This window comes from Crotalus tigris, unplaced genomic scaffold (assembly GCF_016545835.1).
Source record: "Crotalus tigris isolate CLP2741 ecotype Arizona unplaced genomic scaffold, ASM1654583v1 scf7180000018268.1906537, whole genome shotgun sequence".
Classification (NCBI taxonomy): Eukaryota; Metazoa; Chordata; class Lepidosauria; order Squamata; family Viperidae; genus Crotalus; species Crotalus tigris.
The window spans coordinates 1,255,340-1,277,049 of record NW_024096914.1 but is presented as its reverse complement, the minus strand read 5'-3'; the positions used below and the strand labels follow the sequence as shown (position 1 = coordinate 1,277,049).

The following is a 21,710-nucleotide window of genomic DNA, read 5'->3' as shown; positions in this document are numbered from 1 at the left end:
TAATTTTTGTTATTCAATAAAAAATATTTTAAAAAAATAAAAAAAAACAAATATAGCGGTACACAGTTGTTTGGGCCAATCTTTGAACCTCACATTATTGAGGGCAAGGATAAACGCAAGATTCTGGCTCACCCCTCCAAATGGTCAGATAGGCGGCCCCAGCAGGAGTTCTGTAGGCAGGCCTTCCATCCCAGTGGTTCCTGGGAGTGGAGGCAGCACTTTCGGGCAGGGCAGTCCTGGGATTGGTCAAGAGGCTCGCGATCCTTTCCCCCCAGGCAGGATCGTCCACAGGACCGCCAGAGCATGGGAGCCAAGGGCCAATTCCAATCCAAACACCCCTTCCGGGGATTGGGTGGCTGCCCGTACAGGCAGTCCAAGTGACGCCAAGGAGGACTCTCCCATCGGGGGTCGCCTGGCACTGTTCAGTAACCTTTGGGAGGCGACCATCAACGACTCTTGGGTCAGGGAAACCGTCAAGTACGGGCTCACCCCAGAGTTCTACTCTCTTCCCCCAGACCGCTTTATACAGTGTCCGGTATCACGAAACGCAACCAAAGCAAAATTGGTAGCCACGGCCATCTCCCATCTGACAGAAATCAAAGCCATAGAACCAGTACCACGGGATCAAGAAGGAAAGGGATTTTACTCCATTCTGTTTGTGGTCCCCAAAGCCTCAGGAGGATGGAGGGCGATACTGGACTTAAAGGGTCTGAACTACTTCTTGACCTATAGGAGGTTCAAGATGCAGACCCTAAAGTCCATTCTCACCAGTATCAGGAAAGGGGATTTCCTCTCCTCCATAGATCTAACAGAGGTGTACTTACACATCCCGATACTTCCAGAACATCGCCGGTTCCTCCAGTTTTGTTACGCACACCGGAATTACCAATATAGAGCCCTTCCCTTTGGTCTAACTTCAGCTCCAAGGGTCTTCACAAAAATCTTGGCAGTCTTGGCGGCTCACCTGAGGATGATGCCAGTGCATGTGCAATGCTATCTGGACGACATTCTAGTTCAGTCCAATTCCTTCCAGTCAGTCCAGTCAGACCTGGAAGTCATGATACATACCCTTCAGGTTCACGGGTTCTCAGTGAACTTCAAAAAGATCCCCACAAAGCGCCTCCTACATCTTGGGGCGATCATAGATTCAGACCTTTGCAAGGTCTATCTTTCACAGGAATGTTGGGTCAGCATCCGAAAGCTGGTACATCAGATTCAGAGGGACAAAGCAGTGCCCCTGGTACAGCTATCTCAACTCTTGAGAAAGATGGTTTCTTGCATGGGGATCATTCCGTGGGCCAAACTTCACTCAAGAAGCCTTCAATGGTTCCTCCTTCCCTTTCAGAAACAGAATCTCAGTTTCTCCAACAGAAGGGTCAGGGTTCCCCACCGCACTTTGTTATCCCTCCTATGGTGGGCTTAATCCGCAATGACCAAGGAGACCATCTTCAAGGAGCCCCTCAGGCTCACCTTGACTACAGACGCCAGTCTGTTCGGTTGGGGTGCCCATCTTCAGACTCATCTGGCCCAGGGACAGTGGTCCCGGTCGGACCTAGTTCACAATATAAATTGGCTCGAACTCAGGGCCATACACTTAGCACTCCGACAGTTTTCCTCCCTAGTAATGGGACAGCACATCCTGATTCTGACGGACAACGTAGCAGCCAAGGCTCACATCAACAAGCAGGGAGGGACCCAGTCCTGGTCGCTCATGCAGGAGGCCTTGGATCTAGGTCTGTGGACAGAGTCCAACCTGGGGTCCATCAGGGCGGAACACATTTTGGGGGAGGTGTATCGACAAGCAGATTCCCTGAGCAGGGTCACAGTGGACCATTGGAGTGGCAACTGGACCCGGCACTGTTCAGGGACATCTCGATAAGGTTCGGTCATCCACATCTGGACCTCTTTGCCTCCCCATCAAACACTCAACTTCCCAGGTTCTTCTCCAGGTTCCCGTCACAGGGAGCGGAGGGAACGGACGACCTCCGGTGCCATTGGCCAGGGGCCTGCTTTATGCCTTTCTTCCCATTCCGTTGTTACAGGCAACCATCTGCAAGCTGATTCAGGAAAGGGCGGAGATAATCTTGATTGCTCCACATTGGCCAGGGCATCCGTGGTTTGCCGACCTTGTGGATCTATCGCTCTCACCACCGTGGAGGATTCCCCCGGACCGAGTGGCTCTCAGCCAAGGGAATCTTCAACATCCAGATCCACAGTGGCTCCATTTGGGCGCCTGGCACTTGAGCGGGAAAGTTTAGCTAGGCAATCCTATACGTTCGGGGTGATCTCGATGATTCAAGCCTCAAGGCGCCCCTCAACTAATAGGATTTATGATGCCACATGGAGGAACTTCTGCACGTCATGCACTAAACAAAATCTCAGGCCGCTCTTGGTCACAATTCCCAATATTTTGGACTATCTGCTGGAAGGTATGAACAAGGGTTTATCACCTAGTACCATCCGCAGGCAGGTTGCAGTCCTGTCAACGGTCCTTACCTGTGACAACTTGGTTTCTTTGTCGCAACATCCGGCAGTTAGTGCTTTCCTAAAAGGGGCGGTTAACGCTAAACTGCCCACAGTACATCGCTATCTGTCTGGGGACCTACCTAGGGTGTTGCAGGCTCTGATCTGTACAAGAACTGAACCTCTCAGTTCTTGTTCTCTTCATTTTTTGTCTTTGAAAGTGGCATTGCTAGTAGCCATAACATCGGCTAGAAGGATTTCGGAATTAGCCTCACTTTCAGTTAGGAGTGGTTTGTGCACCTTTTTTGAGGATAGGGTGGTCCTCAGATTGGACCCTTCCTTCATTCCAAAGGTTAATACCTTGTTTCACAGGTCTTAGTTCTTCCAAATTTCTGTCCGAATCCTTCACATAGTCTAGAACAGCAGTGGCATACATTGGATGTGTGCAGGGCTCTGCATCATTACGTCAAGCGAACCTCGGCCTTTCGCAAGTCGGAGGCCTTGTTCATGTCCTTTCAACCCTCTGCCATGGGTCAGAAGGTTTCATCTTTGACCATTGGTAGGTGGATAAGGGCATGCATTGCTCGGGCCTATCTTTCTCAGTCACTTCCAGTTCCTGCACATATCATGGCTCACTCGACGCGCAGCGCAGCTGCATCTGCGGCTTGGTCCACACAAGCTTCAGTCAAGGAGATTTGTAGGGCAGCGACGTGGTCCTCCCCTTCCTCATTTGTCAGGCATTACAGGATGGATAGGTTTGCAGCGGCGGACACCGCATTTGGCAGACAGGTCCTATAACAGGTTGTTTCTTCTCAGGGGACACAAGCGTAGACTTTTCTCCCCCGTAGGGACATGAGCAGCTTTGGTATGTCCCATCCGGTGAATTCTACACTCATCATGCTGGAGAAGGGGCGTTGTTTTACCTGAACGCCTTTTCTCAGCATGATGATATAGAATCCACACCCTCCTGTTAGGGTAGTCTAGGCAGGTGTCATGATTGGAGCCATTGTGACAGACTTCGTCAGGGATGCTTCGCCTTGTCAAAACTGGGAAGACACACCCAGAGGAAGGCGTGGCCAAAATTCTGACCTAGTCTCTTCCTAGCAGGAAGGCTGAAATTACCCATCCGGTGGATTCTACATCATCATGCTGAGAAAAGATGTTCAGGTAAGACAACGCCCCTTCTCCCGCTGCCCTGACCCAACCCTCATAGAGTGCCACTCTCCCATTGCCCTGACCCAACCCTCGCAGAGCACCCTACTCCCGCTAGCTTGACCCAACTCTTGTAGAGCACCCTTCTCCCCCCACCACTTCTCCTTTGTGATCCGCCGTCGCTGCCATGTGCAAAGAAACAAAGGAAGATTTTTTTGGGGGGGAAAGGTTAATCAATTCCAACTTCACGATCTTTCACAAGAAGTTGGAATTGATTGATTGACCTTTCCCCCCCCCCAAAAAAAAACTTCCTTCAGAGTTGTTGTATTGCTACCATGAGTTCCAGCCAAACAGAAGGTAATGGGAGTTGTAGTGCATCAAATCTGAAAGGTGCCAGAAGGTTGATGCAGATTGAAAAGGGAGGTTTTTTTGGGGGGGGGGTTGTATTTAGATGAAAGGAAACTACAGATTACTAATCTTGTGTATAGCAGCCTTAAACTCTTTGTCTCCAAAGCATTTCTGCCTGGATTTGAATTTTTCTTCATCTTTGGCATTACAGTAGTTTCTATAGCTTTCAGCTGAGCAGCATTTAGATAGCCTTGAAGAAATTCAAGGACGACTACATAAAATGTGAGGAAAGGGTGAGAAGGAAACTCAGAATTATCTGCCTTGATTTCTATGATATAAGGTGGGGAGAATTTCTACTGTGCTTTTAGGATTATGTTGTTATACCAGGGGTTCACAATCAGGGGTGCTTGCACCCTCTAGGGGTGCGAGATGATATTCTAGGGCAGGGATGGTGAACCTTTTAGAGATCGAGTGCCCAAACTGAAATCCAAAACCCACTTATGTATCGTCGGGTGTCGAGTGGGTGTGGCCCATTGACTGGGTGTGGCCAATTGGGTGGGTGTGGCTGCAGTGGTAATAGCAGACTGGGTGGGTCTAAAAATTTCAATCAATCAATTCCAACTTTGCAATATTTTTTTTTCCCACGAGAAGCTGAAATTGATTTTTGTTTTCCACATGGCAGCGGAGGATAAAGCGAAAAGGTTTTATAAAATCCAGCTGAAGGCCTAGGACTGGGGTGATGGCGCAACATGCCCACAGAGAGGGCTCTACGTGCCACCTGTGGCATCCGTGCCATAGGTTCACCACCACAGTTCTAGGGGGTGCAAAATCTTGGGTTTTCAAAATTCTAGTATATATGCATAATTCGTTGCTGTTGTTTTGAATTTTTGTAGGGGGTACGAGAATATATCAGAAGCATTCTAGGGATGCAAGGTATAGAAAAGGTTGGGAGCCGCTGTGTTATATCCTTTAACAATAAAAAGGGATTATTGGGTTGTCTGACTCCTTTTGAAGAAATGTCACACTGTCTTTTTTTTACTAGTTCACAGGGGAAACTTCATAGCAAAACAGTTATGAAAAGTTTGATAGATCTTTTTAAAAACTAGGTGAAATTAACAAAGCTGCCATAAACAGCTATGATCGTCTGTCTCTCTTGAAATGAGATTTTCTAGTCTGAATTTCATCATTATTAGTCTCACTTAGGCTAGAAGAAGAAAAATCTTAGAAAGAAGATTTCCCTAGCTAAAAAAAGAAGTTTTACATGCAAACTAGTTTTTTAAAAAATGGAATTGTGAGCCCAACCGTTAATGGGTCTACCATTAAGGGTCTCTTTAGAAGGCGTCAAGACAAATGACCAAGGAGAGCAAAAACTTATGAGCGGAGAAGAGGGGGAATTCCCACCAGAATGCACAGGAACTTATTGGAGCAGAGCAGCCAGAGAATATAAATACACTATTTCTTTAAAAAAAAAATTACAACAGTTGTAAACCAAGGTAGGAGTTATATATACAGAAACCATGAGAACATTATGGGGAAGAAAAGATAGTAATTAATCACATATGGTAAAGGTCAAGTGGGGGGGGGATAACAGCTGATAGGCTGTAAGGGAGCTGTGATATCATCTGCCCTTATCATAAGGTTACAGTAATAGAATCTTGCAGGTCTGAAAGCATGTCTTCCCTCCCTTCTTTTATGTCTAAGAGGCTGGAGAGGGTCTTTTCTGAGATGCTTTCTCCACATTCTTTCTGTAGGCTGAGATCCCTTTTGACTGACTGTTGTCTAGGCTGTGACTCTTCCTCCTGTCTCCCAAGGTTATCTCACAGCCCATTTCACAACTCGACTAACGGGCCATATCTGCACTTCTTTTTTCATTCAAACAATTTACTGAGGTTCCCAAACTGGATTTTTTTTATTTAACTCAGATGTCTATGAACATCTTTCTGGATTTCCTACCCTCTCATTGATTATTATTCCATTTTTCCATTTATGAAACGACCTTGTCCTCATTTCCTAAACATAATGTCTATTTCTTGTATCAGTTTCTTATTTGTGATTAGCTGTCAGCCATTTCTTTTACTGTTTGGTATCAGCCTAGATGCAAATTCTGAAAAGGCATGAAAATAGGTCAGTTCGGGGTGGGGAATCCTTATTTTGCTGAGGCAAAACAACGTTTTGTGTTTTGACATAGTTCTTATGGTTAAGTGGAGCTTCAAATCACAAGACACCCTAACTTTTATACTAAAGAATTGAAGAGGTTTATAGTGAGGTTTTATTGTGAAATTTTCCTACTAGAAATAGGAATGGGATTGAAATAACTAAAACTGTAAGCAGTAACACTTAGAAAATGTAGATGCACTTCAGACCAACTGTTGTTTGGAAATATGAAAAGTACTTAAGATATGTATAAGCTAAAAATTTATTGATAAATGTAATAAACATGTTTTTATTTAGTTGATATAATAAGAACTGTATTAGCTTAAATATGAGATAGTACATATTAAGAGAAAAAGAGGAAATATTTGATGTTGAAATAGGGGAAATTTTGGTCATTAAATTTAAGACATTTGGAAATTAGTTGAAAATAAGGATGTTATATTGTATTATTAACTAGATCAGACATGTCAAGCGGATGTGGCCCGCGAAGCCATCCTGGAAACAGTGAGGGAATGGCCCCTGCTACCTTGGCCTTGGCCCAGGCCAGCTGGGAGCCAATGTACAATTTTGTGGTGGCCATCTTGGCACTTGCCCCAGTGGACCATGCCTTGGCACTTGCCCCAGTCCCACTCCCTTCTACCAGAGACCCTCAGATCTGTCCCACTCTTGCCCAGGTCCCCACAGGCACCCTTGATGCAAATGATGTAGAACTGGCCATGCCCACCCAGTAGGCCACATCCACTCCATCCACGCCCACTCAGTAGGCTGCACCCACTCTGGCCACACCCACCCAGCCCCCCAAGGGCAACCGCAGTGCTGATGCGGCCCTCAATGAAATTGAGTTTGACACTCCTGAACTAGATGGTGGGAAATAGAATATATTCAAATAGATATGTATCTTGAATATTAGACTTTGTTATGAATTGTGATAAAGAAAACTGGTTACCTAAAACTTGGAAATTATAAACATCAAATGCTAAATTTAAATATTGATGGGAAACTAAAAATTGGGAAAAACTAACAACAGGACATTGATTGTCTATAAAGATTGAATGTTAAAGTAACTAGGATATGTATAAGCTAAAAATTTATTGATAAATGCAATAATGCTATTTTTACTTAACTGATATAATAAGAACTGTATTAGTTCAAATATGAGACAGTAGATATTAAGGGAAAAAAAGAGGAAATATTTGATGTGGTAGTTTAAGATTTGTACTAAAGATTTTTGTATGTTATTGAATTATCAATTAACCCAGGCACCATGTTGCTTTTTAAATACTTAAATGTAAAATTAGAAAATTAATAAAATATTACAAAAAAAGGAAATATGAAAAGGCTGAAAAATAAGTACAGATAGGAAAAACTCGCCTTACGCTCTTTAGGTGGCTGGCTTTCTAGCTTAATGTATTAGCTCTCTACTGCTTGACTGGTTTAAATGTTACAAATCCTGGGGACTTCTTTTGAAGTTACACAGTATTCAATCTCATTTCATGTACAGTGTCTGTGGTTGATATAAACAGTAGCATTTTGGCTAGATAAGGGGTCCCAACTGGTCCATAGACCGGCACCAGTCTGCAGCATGCCAGCAAGCGGGCCGCACAAACAAGCAAAGCTCCGTCCTTGGGATACAGGCAGTATTCACAATCACACCCCATCTGGTCTGCGGAAAAACCTTTCTCCATGGCACCAAAAGGTTGGGGACCTCTGGGCTAGATAACTCATTGGGTTGTTTACTTGAACTAGAATATCCAATGAATTTTATCCAGTCCTACTGATAAGATCCTCAACATTCTCTCCTAAAATCCGTTACTCAACTCTGGGACTCTCTGTTTCCTTTCTTTGAAAGAAGGGCAGAACCGAGCTATCATAAGATACAGGTAGTTCTCAACTTATGACCACAATTGAGCCCAATTTTTTTGTTGTTAAGTGAGTTTGCCTCATTTTACAACCTTTTTTGCCACAGTTGTTAAGTGAACCACTGTAGTTGTTAAATTAGTCAAACTGTTGCTAAGTGAATCTGCTTTCACTATTGACTTTGCTTGTCAGAAGGTTGTAAAAGGGGATCATGTGACTCCAGGACATTACAACCATCATAAATATGAGTCAATTTCTAAGTGTCTGAATTTTGATCACATGACCATGGGGATGCTACAATGGTCATAAGTGTGAAAACTGGTTATAAATCAGTGTCATTGTAACTTTGAATGGTCACTAAACAAACTGTTGTACATTGAGGACTATCTGTAATGGAAGAGCTGAATTCTGAGTTACTGAAAAATATTTAAATATTTCATGTGCTTCACTGGATGTCTGGTTTTTTTTAATAGTGGTGCAAAGACTTTCCAATCAAAACTTGAAGAATACATGAGCAGACTATTCCATTTTTGGTCAGAAATATTGAAAGATTGATCTTCCACAAACATACAGTATATCATTGTTCAGTTCTGATTGACAGGTAATATTCCAAACAAAGTATTTAAGCTTTAACAGTTTATCTTATTGCAGGCTTCTTGTAGTGCTCCATAACAGTCTAAGTTTGGCATCCTGAAGCATTTTCATCTATGTGGTGTATTATTCAAAATTCATTTCAATGAGCCATCCAGTTTTTAGTTTTCAAACTTGGCTAGGATTATTTGCAAGGAGGAAAGGAGGATCAATTAAGTGTCTAAGAGAAAAATGTGACCACATACTGTTTAATGTAATTGGAGTGTTCCTTCCTCCCTTCGGCCACCTATAAAAAGGTTCTCAAGCACACATATAAACAATGGGTGGAAACAGCATTGCTTTGTATAGTTGTTACAAAAGCCTTAAGAAAAACCCTGCTGAAACAGATAAACAACCTTCCCATCCAGCACTCATGGTCATGCAGTGACCAGCTGGTGCATTTAGGAAGGTTATAAACATGGGCAGAAGGTTGACAGCCTTCCTTCACTGTTGCTCTCTATCAGCAAATATTTTAGGCATGGCACCATATTTTGGAGGTAGCAAACAGCCATCAACCCTAATAGCCATTGTTTGTTCTCCTTCAATAGCTATCTAAATTAGTGACTATCTCCACATTCAGGTTTTGTTTTCGGTGGTGCCTGGGATATAGTAAAACATACTGGGTTGAATGAAAATGTGACTTTGTAGATTGTTCAGTTTCTACCTCTTTCTCATTTACTGGAAACTTTTTTGCCTTATCATGTTTTAATCAAAACATATTTCTAGTGCTTAGAAGCAGCTTTTCTTTATGTGCAGTGCTTTAGAGCACAGATAAGCAAATGTTTTGGTCAGTAAGTACATTTGGATTTTTGAAAGTTAATTATGGGCAGAATAGAAAATGGCTGGTTTGGGCAAGTATGTATCTGTCACCCAGTGCTAGGACAACTGAAATTAGCAATAAAGCAGTTACTTAACTTCTGATAAGGTTGCTGTCTTTGAGCTCCCAGCTGGGCTTATTTTCTTCCATCCCAGTTTATTGTTATCTTATTCTCTGTAAAAGGAAGCACTATCCCAAAGCATTGGATTGAAGCTACATTATTTTTAAATTTTTGAAAATATTTGTGGGTCTTATGTGAGATCCAAGGGCATTATTATGATGGAGAGACATAGCTATATGTACTGGATGACCATGGGCCAGTCAATCTTTCTCAGCATTAGGAAAGAGGCAGTGTCAATGATTTCCAAAATCTTATTCAGGCAATTGACAAGAATCAACACTGACTTAAAATCATAGAGACACAGAAGAAAGACAGACACTATAGTTAAACATCACAATGTCAGGGTTCATGTAACACAGGGGTGTCAAACTACTGGCCCATGGGCTGTTTGCATCACATGGAGGCTGTGCCCATCCCAGCTCCGGCAATGTGAAAAAAGTCGTGATATGTCATGACACGTCACTTGACGCGGGGAATTTGACACCTGTGATGTAACACATTAAACCAAAATGAACCAAATCATTTTGACTGACTACTATAAATAAAGTTTAGGTATTCCAGATAAGGTAGATCCTTCATCAATAAATATTCTCAGAACCGTGTTTAAGATAAGAAATTGATATAGAAAAGTATAATAATTGGTGACCACGGTATATCATGCTGTTAAAGTTAGTAAGCTGCCCAATATTGATGCAGGTAGGATACTAGATAATGCATGATGCACATTGAATAACTGAAATGTATTATATAAAGCCTTCTGGAGACTATGGACAATCCTTAAGAATTTAAGCTTATAACTTTTGGTTTAAAGGTTCAGTTGGATTTTATTTCATGTGCAAAATGTAGAGTTTGTCTTTCTCTCAGATCAAATCTGCATGGAAAGCAAAAACATTTGGTTTAAAAGGAACTTGATACAGGGTTCTTTCAAGCAGAGCACATGCTTACTCTGCTGATGGAGAATAAATTATAACTTTGTTAGCTGAAACAGCATCTTTTAGCAATTAAAGCGCAATATGAAGTTTTTTCATCCCTTTGAAATTAAATGAGCAACTTTCATATGCAAAATTGTCTTGGGAAACTATTACTTTCCAAAACTGTGTGGTGCTAAACCCCTTCTGTGATGTGCACTGATTTATTTTGTAACTGCTATACATAAATTCTGAAACTATGGAGTGTTGACAAAGAATGGTTTACAACTAAAATGTGGATTTCTAAACAACATAAATATGGAAAAAAAATCATTTCATCCTACAAATCCATAATTGTTTTTAAAAAGTTTGGCATTTTTTCTCTCTGAAACTTTATTAATTTATTCCACATTTGCCGGCTTACCTGAAATAAGTCGCAATTGAACTGAAGTGAGCCGCATATGTATAAAATACCGATTTTGTGTTTGTAGGGAATATGTTTTCTGTTGCAATTTAAATCCTACATTAATCTATTCTCTATGTGCATCTCATGTAACCTGCATCTCATTAAATCTTATGACTTTTTAAGCAGTTGGAAAAGGTTCTACCAGATTCCTTCTCATTTTTTGTATCCATAGACTAACATAGTTCTTCCTTTACAACATCTACAGTTCTTGTAGGTATATCAAAAAATTAAGGTTTACAGTTTGTAGTTCTTTTCCTCTTTCACCTTACCCAGATTAGACAGTTCGGAAACTGTCAATATTCTTGTTAAAATATAAAACAGTTCCTTTTCACAAAGGGCTTTTTTTTTTGCTATAATCCTCTTAAATTTTGTTTATGAGCAAGCCTAATTATGTAGGACAGAGGTCTCCAACCTTTTCCAGCTCAAGGACCGGAGGGAAGGAGAGCAGCTTCAAAATTGGTGCGTGTGTGTGTATGTGTGCTCACGAGGCCACGTACACTGGCACGGCATGCACTGGTGCTGTATGCGTGAACAGCCGCACACACCCCACAGCGGCTAGCGCCCCATTTGCGCATGTGCAAACGGGCTGTGCAAACCACCTGGGCTAGTGGCACATGTGCAAATGAGCTGCGGACACCCACCCATGCTCCGTTCAAGCATCTCTGTTCAAGCCCACGCGCATGCGCAAAGGGGGCCGTGGGTGTTAGTGGGGTGTGTGCGCACATGTGAGTGCGCACCAGCCAACCATTTCCATGGCCTGCCTGCCAAGAGACCATAGGTTGGGAACCCCTGCTGTAGGAAATAACAGTTTAGTTTGTTTCCAGATTGGCCACAAGGCCTGTAGTAAAACCCAAAAGGATTGTGGAAGTGAAGAATATAAAAAATGTCTGGATAACAGTTTGTTCAAATTCTTTTTTGTGGGGGCTTGGCATTTTCAGTGCATTATGCTCTTTTAACACAGCTTTAGCAGAAAGAAAAATGCGTTGTGTGCATACCATTTTACAGTTGATGTTGTCTTGGACAAGATGAATAACTAGGACATAGGATTGTGTTTATTTTAAACATTTTTTTTCTAAATAGAGATTTTTGAATGAACAAATAGAAAAAGGATAAGGATCTGAGCCCACAGACTGCCCTTCATATTTTCAAATAATTGTTCATGCAAAATAAAGATTCTCTTCTGAAATGAAGAATTTCTGCAGGATTATCTATGCAAACATATAAACCTTCCAGTTTATTATGTCGGTCCACTGACTAGTAGCAATTATAAGATTGCATCCCAAAAGTAATAATTGGGTATTGTAAGTCTGCTGATCATTACAGTTAAATATAACCATATTAGAACCAGCTGTTGAAAATAAAACCAAACTTCTTAATTTATAAAGAAATTGTCCTAATAAGAATGTAGCAGCAGACAGATGTTATTTTAAAAGCTTAATTCTTTATTCTAAAACATAATTGATTTTTTAAAATTATGAATAGAATGAGAGCTGAATCCTTCATTATAGTTATTGCAACACAGTCTCTATGGTATTACAGAAAATTGATATGCAGAAATCAAAAATCTTGTCAGCAGTTCTTGAAAATGCAGAGAAAAGTTAAAATGTTCCTTGATGGGTGCTATCTTCATTTAATCAGCTGGACTTTCATATAAAGGTTTTGCATCCCATCAAGATCCAATCTATCAAAGACTTGAGCCATTCTCTTTATTTTGAAGTTGGCTTTCTTCTCATGAGTAGTTTTCATGACCTAGCTACAGAATATCAGCAAGATAGCAATAACACTTAGACTTATATACCGCTCCATAGTGCTTTACAGCACTCTTTGAGCAGTTTACAAATATCAGCATATTGCCCCCAACAATCTGGGACCTCATTTTACTGACCTCAGAAAGATGGAAGGCTGAGTCAACCTTGAGCCAGTCAAGATTGAAGTTCTGACCAGGGCCAGAGTTAGCTTGCAATACTGCATTGTAACCACTGCGCCACCAGGGCTCATAACTAGATGTTTCAAGTGTCTCAGAAAAAGTTCACACTTATACCTAGTGTTATTCTATAATTGATGTTCAGCAATTGTCCATTTCAGGTTAGTAGATTGTTTGGGGATGCCTAAGATTTCTGAAAGATGAATATCATTAAAACAGTAATAACAGAAAAGCTGTATGCTTTAAAGAAAAGAAAAACAATGGACTGCTATAAAGTAAGTCATTTACACATATTAAATATTTCATTTTTGGCTCAAGAGAGATGTGATAATGAGACCAGAATAGTATCAGAATACTAGCTGAAATGACAGAAGCAGCTAGCAACTTAATTAACTATTAACCAACATCTGTTCCGGTTAATTGATTGAAGGAAAAAGAGATAATGCCTTCTGTTGCATTATTGGACTACCATCCATCAGTACAGACAGTACCCAAGTTAAGAACATCAACTGAAAAGCAATCTCTACCTGTTACAAAATGGCAGACTGCTAACCCGTTCTAGTACTCTTTCCTCAAGTAAAGAAATCATTGAAACTGCAATGCTTTCATGAGCGTCACAACATAGTGCATGTATTTTCAATACATAGATAGCCTATTTTCAGCCATTTGTAAAAGCATGGCGTGGCTTCAGCAGTTTGTCAGCTTGAGGAAGCAGTTTGTCGGCCTTTTTAGTCAGATCACTTTCCCTTCAAGAAACCTAACTGTAACCCTTCAGGACCATGAGAGATTGAATTCCAGTACATTTTCCTTGAATTGGGTTCTCTTTGTTGGACATTTGTGGCCTCTTAATTCAGTTTTAAAGTTATAACAAGTTTGTTTTTGTTGTTTTTCATTCTTGTAGACAGAAATAGAGGTCCAGTAGCCTCATTGAGACTTAAATACAAATTTGGGTTAAAGACAGAGTTAGGCAATGGAACTCATTCTTAAACCGGTGATTGCCTATACTCTTGTTTATGTATGTGGGAAGGAATATATTAATGTTAGATTTCATTTTGGGCTTTAGAATGGTCTGTAGGTAGGTATTTAATGAAAGAGGATAGATTAATGCAGACGCCAATATCTCTTGTCAAACTGTGTTAATATCACATTGAACCCAATGATTTGGAACTTTAGCAGTTTAGTTCTGAATGCATTTTATGTTAGCTGTAGCTAAAGGAAATGATTGTGCTTTTTATGCTTTTATATGATGAAGTGTGTCTGTTTCTTAATGTTGTCATTTTTGCATGCACATCTCATAAGCAAGTTACAAATGCTTCTATACTTAGAACAAATTTGCTCTTGGATTCCTATATGTATCTGCCTCTGACATTTATAGAGCAAGGAGAGAAAAACAAGTAACTTTTTTTTTGATTCAGCAGATATTTTAAATCATCAATAGGTTGCACATTCACGTTATGTCAATTTTTGCCATTGCCTGTTTCCTAGAGCCAGGAGCTGGCCAAAGTTCACCCAGCTGGCCTTCATATCGGACTAGAACTCACACACCTAATTCCCTTAACCACTACAAACTGGCTCTTTTTAGAAATATACAAATCGCAGTTCTAACATGTAGAGAGATTCACTGTAGGAAAAACTGGCTTGTATATTTCAATTCCATGACATCTGAATGTGGATTTGAACATTTCCTTTTAACTTTCTTTCATGTGCATGTTGTTCAGATAGACCTTGACTTACAGCCCTGAATGGCTGTTCTGTTACAGAAGTGCTGAAAAAAAAAATAACTTATGACCAATCCTTGTAGTTACAACCATCGCAACACCCTACAGTCACATGATCAAAGTTCAGGTGTAACTGGCAACTGGCCTATATTTGCAACAGTTGCAGCATTCCCCAGACTCATGTGATCACTATTTGTGAGCTTCCCAGCTGGCTTTCGACTAGCAAAATCAGTGGGGGAAGCCAGATTTGTTTAACAACCATGTGATTCACTTAATAGTAGTAATGATTCACTTAACAATGGCAAAAAGGTTATAAAATCGGGCATGACTCACTTAGCAACAGCCTTGTTTAGCAATTAAATTTCTTGTCCCAAATGTGGGAATAAATCGAGGACTATCTATATATGTGTTAAATGATAAATAAATCTTAAAAAAAGAACTTTAGATTTTAAATTAACAAATGTGAAAGCTGTGTTTAAAACTGTTTAAAAGTTTGTTTTACAATAGTTGTATAAATATTCCAATTTTTCAAAAATTCCAAACTGGAATTTGCCAGTATGGAACTTAGTGTTTTAAAGGTATAAGCATCAGCATTTGTTTGTGGAAAGGATGCATATTGGCATAGGGATTGTTTGGAGCTGTGGCATGTGCCTGACTTGTCCAAGCTAGAGGAATGTTTGTACAATAGAGAAATCTTTTTAGCTAACCCTTAGCTTCTTTCTTGAAAGTCTCCTTTTGTTTTATATTTGATTCTCTCAAGTAGAATCAAGCAGAACAAAATCTGTTTCCTTCCCTGATATTTCATAAGCAAAGTATGAAAGACTTGGCATTCCTGTATTTGGAGAGCATGGTGGTGGCAGCCAATGGTCTCTCCCTCTCCCTCCCTCCCTCCCTCCCTCCCTCCCTCCCTCCCTCTCTCTCTGAGAGATCTTCCCTATAAGCTGTATCTTATCAAAGCCATGCATCCATCAGTTCACTTTTATGTAATACTATGGTGTATTTTTCTACTAATGTCCCATGATTTGAAGCAGTTTAATTTTCTCATCTTCAAAGCAGCAAAGATATATTATCTTCTCTTCTCTTCTTTGAGTACTGAGCAGCATACTTTGCCTTTACTACATTAGTGTTATACTCAGCTGAATATCCTGTTGCCTCCATTTTATTTTGCTTCCCAATATTGACTAGTATGTCTCATAAAAAGGGTATTAATGCACACAAAAATGGATTCATGAATTCAGGTTCTTCATGGAATAGGCTGCTAAGATTGGGTAGCCAATAAAAAGTGCATGTTGACCTTCCTTAAGCGAGCTGTGGTTAATTACTTATCAAAGCAATTTCAAGAGTAGGTTTTTGAGAACAGTTGATTAAAAACCAATAAAGAATATGCTGCCCTTCATTTCTAGGAATAGAAAAATGTGCATACTGGTTCAGTATATGTTGTTATAAATAAATCCTTTCCTTTTAGTAATAGTTTTGTGTAGAGAGTCATAGTAGGCCTGCTGATAAACAAGAAAATGATTAATCATTTTGATCTTGGGAAATATATACATAAATTTATAGCAATGAAAGGAAAAAAGGAGAAAGTAGAAAATTCTTCAAACAGCCTAAAGAGAAATATATACAGAAGTAGAAAATTTAGGAGAAGAAAACCGAAGTTGGAAGGAATGCCTAGTTTATTTAAAGAAAAAGAAATGTCTTGCAACCTATAGGCATTACTAATGTACAGTTTGCTTAATAGATATTTCATTGCAAAGTTGTTTGTAGAAAAATGTGAATCACTGCCTGTTTCTTACTTTTGAGCTTGCTATTGAATGGTTTATAATTAATTCACAGATCTTTTCCAAACCCATTGAACTTTCTTTTGTTTCAAAAATCAGGTGGCTTGTATTTCTTTTTTTATAATTTTATTAAAAGTTTTAATTACATTAGTGAAAGATAATATAAAAAGAAGTAAAAAATAGAGTGAATAACAACTACAAGAAAACACATAAGAAAACATAGAAGAAGAAAAAAACCAAGAAAGCAATTTCATTAGTTCAAGTATAAATAATTTTGCTATCATTTCACTTCATCTTAATTAACAGATATAAAACTCTTTGTGCTATAACTCAATGCTTAAGTACAGGCAAATCCAATAAGTAACATTGTCTCGGACCCAGGATTTAGTAAGATGTCCAAACAGCTCTAAAATAACAACATGAATTTAAAAATGTTAAAGTCATCTTGGCATATCTTAACTCATAACTGTAAACAAATCCATATTTAAAAGTCATAAAGTAGTCCCAATATCATAGTATAAACAAAAGGCTGAGTTTAAAATGACAAAAAGAAACGATACTTCCTTTAAAGAGAATACGTTTATAAACATCCCTTGCTTTTAAGAAAAAGACAATTAGATATTAAGCCTATTTAAACTCTGTCAGATTAGGAGACATAAAGTGACTGTAGGGAAAAAGGCTTAAACTCTATGCCAGCTATAAGCAAATCCAAAACACAATATCTTTCTAGTCTAGATGTCAGCAGGTCCAAAAAGAACCAACCAAAATAACATGTTCCATTTTAACCATGATCAAGTAAAACAACTTTATGTTCCTTCCTTTTGCATAAAAACAGTGTTGCTCCGTAATCCATTCAAATAATTGTTGATCCTTGTTTCAAATTTCTTCAAAACTTTAAAAAAAAAAACCCTCTTTTTTAAGTCCAGCAAGAAAAAAAAATCAGTTACTCTCTGGGACTAACATTCTTATTTGGTTCTTAAGTTTTAAGGGTCATCCAGTTTTTTGTATGTCTAATGGCAAATTCTTATTCACATTCTCAGATTTTATTACAGATCATTTTATATAACATTTTATATGGATAAAATTAACTGATGTGTTATATATAGTTTTATATTTTGAAATTATATTTGATTATATACCCTCAAATATGTCGCAACTCTTAGCGACTACAAAGATAGATTTTCTCCATGATGATCTGCCCCTAACTTGGTCCTAAGGGTCTTCAAACTATGCACTCATTAGCACTCATGGCCATCCCTTCTTCCCTTTCCTTCCACCTTTCCTATTATTAGAGCTTCTCCAGAGAACTAGGCCTGTGCATCCCAAGTAAGATAATTTTAGCCTGGTAATTTATACTTTGAGTGAGAACTTTGGGTTCATTGTTCATTGATCTATTTGTTTCTTTTCTTTGATATTCATGGTATTTTTTCAAATAATTTTATTAAGAATTATAAGTGAAGAGAATAAAAGTCAATACAAAGAGAAAAAAAGTAATTTATTGCTTCAGCACAACAATTTTAGTAGCTTACCACCATCTCTAAACAAAACATAATCTCTCTTCTCCCCATAGCTCATCTCTTAGAGATAAGGAAAACAAGGTGCAAATGCTGTGTCAATCAATTATTGTGAACAAAAATCTAGAAAGGCAACCAGATACAACTATTTTCTTCTTTTAATTCTGGTCAAGCAAGCCAGTCATATAAATCTTCTCTGATTTTTTTTTAATTCAGCAACAACTCCTCCAAAAAAATCTCAGGGGTGGTTTGCTGCTCTGGGTTTCAAAGTGAAAATCCTTCAGAACTTTAATAGATAGCTTTTCTATCAATAAGTAAAATTTATGCTTTTGTTTGTCACTTCTAAAAAAGTTTTGCAAGTCTTAGCAGAGCTTTTTGTCTATCCAAAAGAAAAAATTACCCAGATCAGTTTCTTGGTTTAATGACTGCTCACATCCTTTAGGGAACAGGTCATCTTTATCAGATTCAGTTGTACTACATTTAAATCCCTCTTTAAATTAATGTCATAGACTTTCATTGCAGCTGTTTTATAAATTCATTAGAACATGCACTGTCAGTTTTATCAAGCATTTGATACATTCTGTCCAAAAATGTGGTTGAAAGATATTCAAAAATTTCTGCTCCATTTTCTTTATTCTCTGGCTCTAATATCCAGCCTTCAAAGTCTCCTTATCAGAATAAAACAAAAGAAAACAAAACAAAAAGAAATCTTCTTTTTCTCATGAGAAAATATCTTCTAAATAATTCAAAACTATAATTCCAAATCCCTCTGGTCCCTTAATCCGTTGTTAACATTTCAAAATCTATATACTAAACACCCGTTTGCTGCATTGTTTAAAAAAATCATGTATTTTTGAAACCTTTACAATAAAATTTACCCCATTGTCTTTTAAGGAGGTAGAAACTCACCCAATGAATAAATAAAACCTTGCCAATCCAAGGGTCTTGATTTATCCAATATGCAACAAATAAAATGAAATAAAAATCCAAAAAGGTGATTAAGATGTAAAGTTCAGTCAGGCTTTATGTCCACACTCGCTGGTGTGCGAGTGTGATGCAGTCTTGACTCTCAGCCTCTCCATGCATAAACGAACCGTAACTGTTTCTGCAATCTACTCATGAGGAGCAGCTGTCCTGGGTCACATAGATGATTTCAACCTCTCCTTTGTTCCAGAGAGATTATGCCAGCAATTCTCTTCATAAAAACTGCTTTGCTAGCCAGTGAAAGCCAGCAAGGTGACAGCTTACCATGGCACATTCAGGAAGTGTCACTATCCATGGTATTCTCTGCAATCTTTTTCACAGCACAGTTCAAAAGCATCAAAACTTTTTCTGTCCTGTTTCTTCAAAGTCTATCTTCCAATTCCATAGAGTGTCATTGGGAATATCCTTTTCTGATCTATTATTATCTTTGTAGGTATAGACATATCAAAGCTTTTGAATTTCTTTTCCAAGGTCTTCAGTGCTGCTCCCCTATTATTATATTTCTTGCTTGCTTGTTCCTTTATTATTGATAATTTAGTTTAAAAAAGAGGAAGGTATCTGCCAGTTTACTATCTTCCTTGTCAATTCTAAGAGTGGTTATTCTTTCTATTGTCATTACTTCAGTCTTTTTTATATTTAATTTTTACTGTGCTCCTTGACTTTTGTTACAAGAGCTTTGCAGATCCTTTGAAGTTTGTGCTATTAGGGTGTGTCATCAGTATAGCACGTTATTGATATTTCTTCTTCCGGTTGCAAATATTGCTCATCTTTCAAACCATTTTTCCTTAGTATATGCTCAGCATTGAGAGCAGGATGAATTTATTCATTAGATTTATATCCCACATCTATGTTCTTCATTAGTAACTCAAAGGTGCAAACATATCTAACACTCTTCCCTTCCTTGATTTTCTTCACAACAACTCTGAGAGTGAATGCACGACAAAGAATATATGTTACAAAACACCGTATTTCTGCCACACTACCTTCAGATCCTAATTGTCAGTATAAGGTTTGATGCATACAAATAATTAACCTGGTCTAAGAGATTTCTTTATCATGATATGGTATAAAAATGCTTGACCCCCCAGCCTTTTATTGATTTTCAAGACCATATGTCGATGTATTTCTGACAAACTAAGATTTTGAATTGAACTCAATTAAATTGAATAACTTATTTGGCCAAGCGTGATTAGACACCAAGGAATTTGGCTCCAATACCGAAGCTATCAGTGTACATGGAGAAGCAGCGTAACAATAACAATAATACCAATAAGAGGGGGAAGTAAAGAAAATAATGATAAATAATAATACTACAGCCATACTATATGGGTAAACACAAATAGACATTAGATAGCACTGTGAGAATTAGGTGGCATGAGGGGAAAAACTGTCCTTGTGTTTAGTTGCCATCCCGAGGGAGGAGGTGAAACAGTTTTAATAATGGTTCTAATGCTAAGTATTTTAAATGTACCTTTCACCCTGTTCTATAACTGAGCTTTGATCAGTTGCCAGTATATAACTGGCATACTCTACAATGCATTGTTCAGATTGTATACATTGTCCTGAGTTATTGGTCACAAAGACAATAGGCTGCTAGCCACTTAAGATGTTTTTCATTGGCTCTTCCAGTCTGCCATTTATTGTATTCAGCTTTCTTTACATGGTATTATGCATGTATATTTATTGAATGGCATTTTATTTACATGTTCATTAACTGATTTTATTTTTTGTGAGTTTCCATCAATAGAATTTCTCGTTAATATCATTCAGCATTGTTTTTATCATTATTATTCAGTGAATAGAACTGAGAGGTCCAGGAGAACTAACGGGGATTTTGTACATTTTGTCATGTACTTCCCAGCATAAATTATTTGTCAAGTTGATCATGTGTACCTGTATTATTATTATTTTCTTATTTATTTAAATTTATTGGTTGCTGTAGCCACCAAAAGAACCAATGCAATGCTAGGCTGCATTAACAGAGGGATAGAATCAAGGTCATATGAAGTGTTAGTACCATGCTTAGTAAGACCACACTTGGAATACTGCATCTAGTTTTGGTCACCACAATATAAAAAAGATTTTGAGACTCTGGAAAGAGTGCAGAGAAGAGCAACAAAGATGATTAGTGCTTCGAGATTAAACATGAAGAACGATTGCAGGAATTGGGTATGTCTAATCTAGTGAAAAGAAGGACTAGGGGTGAGATGATAGCAGTGTTCCAATATTTGAGGGGCTGCTAGAAAGAAGAGAGGGGTCAATTTATTTTCCAAAGGACCAGAAGGCAAGGCAAGAAGCAATGGATGGAAAATGATCAAGGAGAGAAGCAAGCTAGAACTAAGGAGAAATTTACTGACAGAACAATTAATCAGTGGAACGGTTTGCCTTCAGAAGTTGTGGGTGCTCTGCCACTGGAGGCTTTTAAGAAGAGACTGGACAGCATTTTGTCTGAAATAGTATAGGGTCTCCTGCTTGAGCAGGGGGTTAAATTTGAAGACCTCCAAGGTCCCTTCAAACTCTGTTATTCTGTATTGTTCTGGACTGCAATGTTGGAGATGACATTGACAGAAATATACAACTGTTACCAAGGCAAAGAGGAATGAGACATACTGTAGTTTAATTTCTGAGAAGCTAGATAATGTTTGAAGTGGCCAGGCAAACATCTCCCAGATTCACTAAGGTATAAGAAAGAGAAGAGGGATAGCACAAACTGTCCCTAGGCTCTGTTATTAAAGCCTATCTCAATAAAATATAATTCTTCTTGTGGAATTGATTCTGTGTTCTAGTCTATTTGTGTGGCTGCCAGTAACCTGTATCCAGGCTTCAAACATTATCAAATGGATCAAGCTAATAGCTGGGCTATGGTGAAAAGACAC

At 38.8% G+C, this 21,710-nt stretch overlaps 1 protein-coding gene across 1 annotated transcript in view; it reads left to right on the top strand.

Moving 5' to 3' along the window:
* The window catches only part of TUSC3 (tumor suppressor candidate 3), a 148,498-nt gene that overhangs the window by 20,520 nt on the left and 106,268 nt on the right, over positions 1–21,710 (top strand). The gene's annotated exons all lie outside the window — the stretch shown is intronic.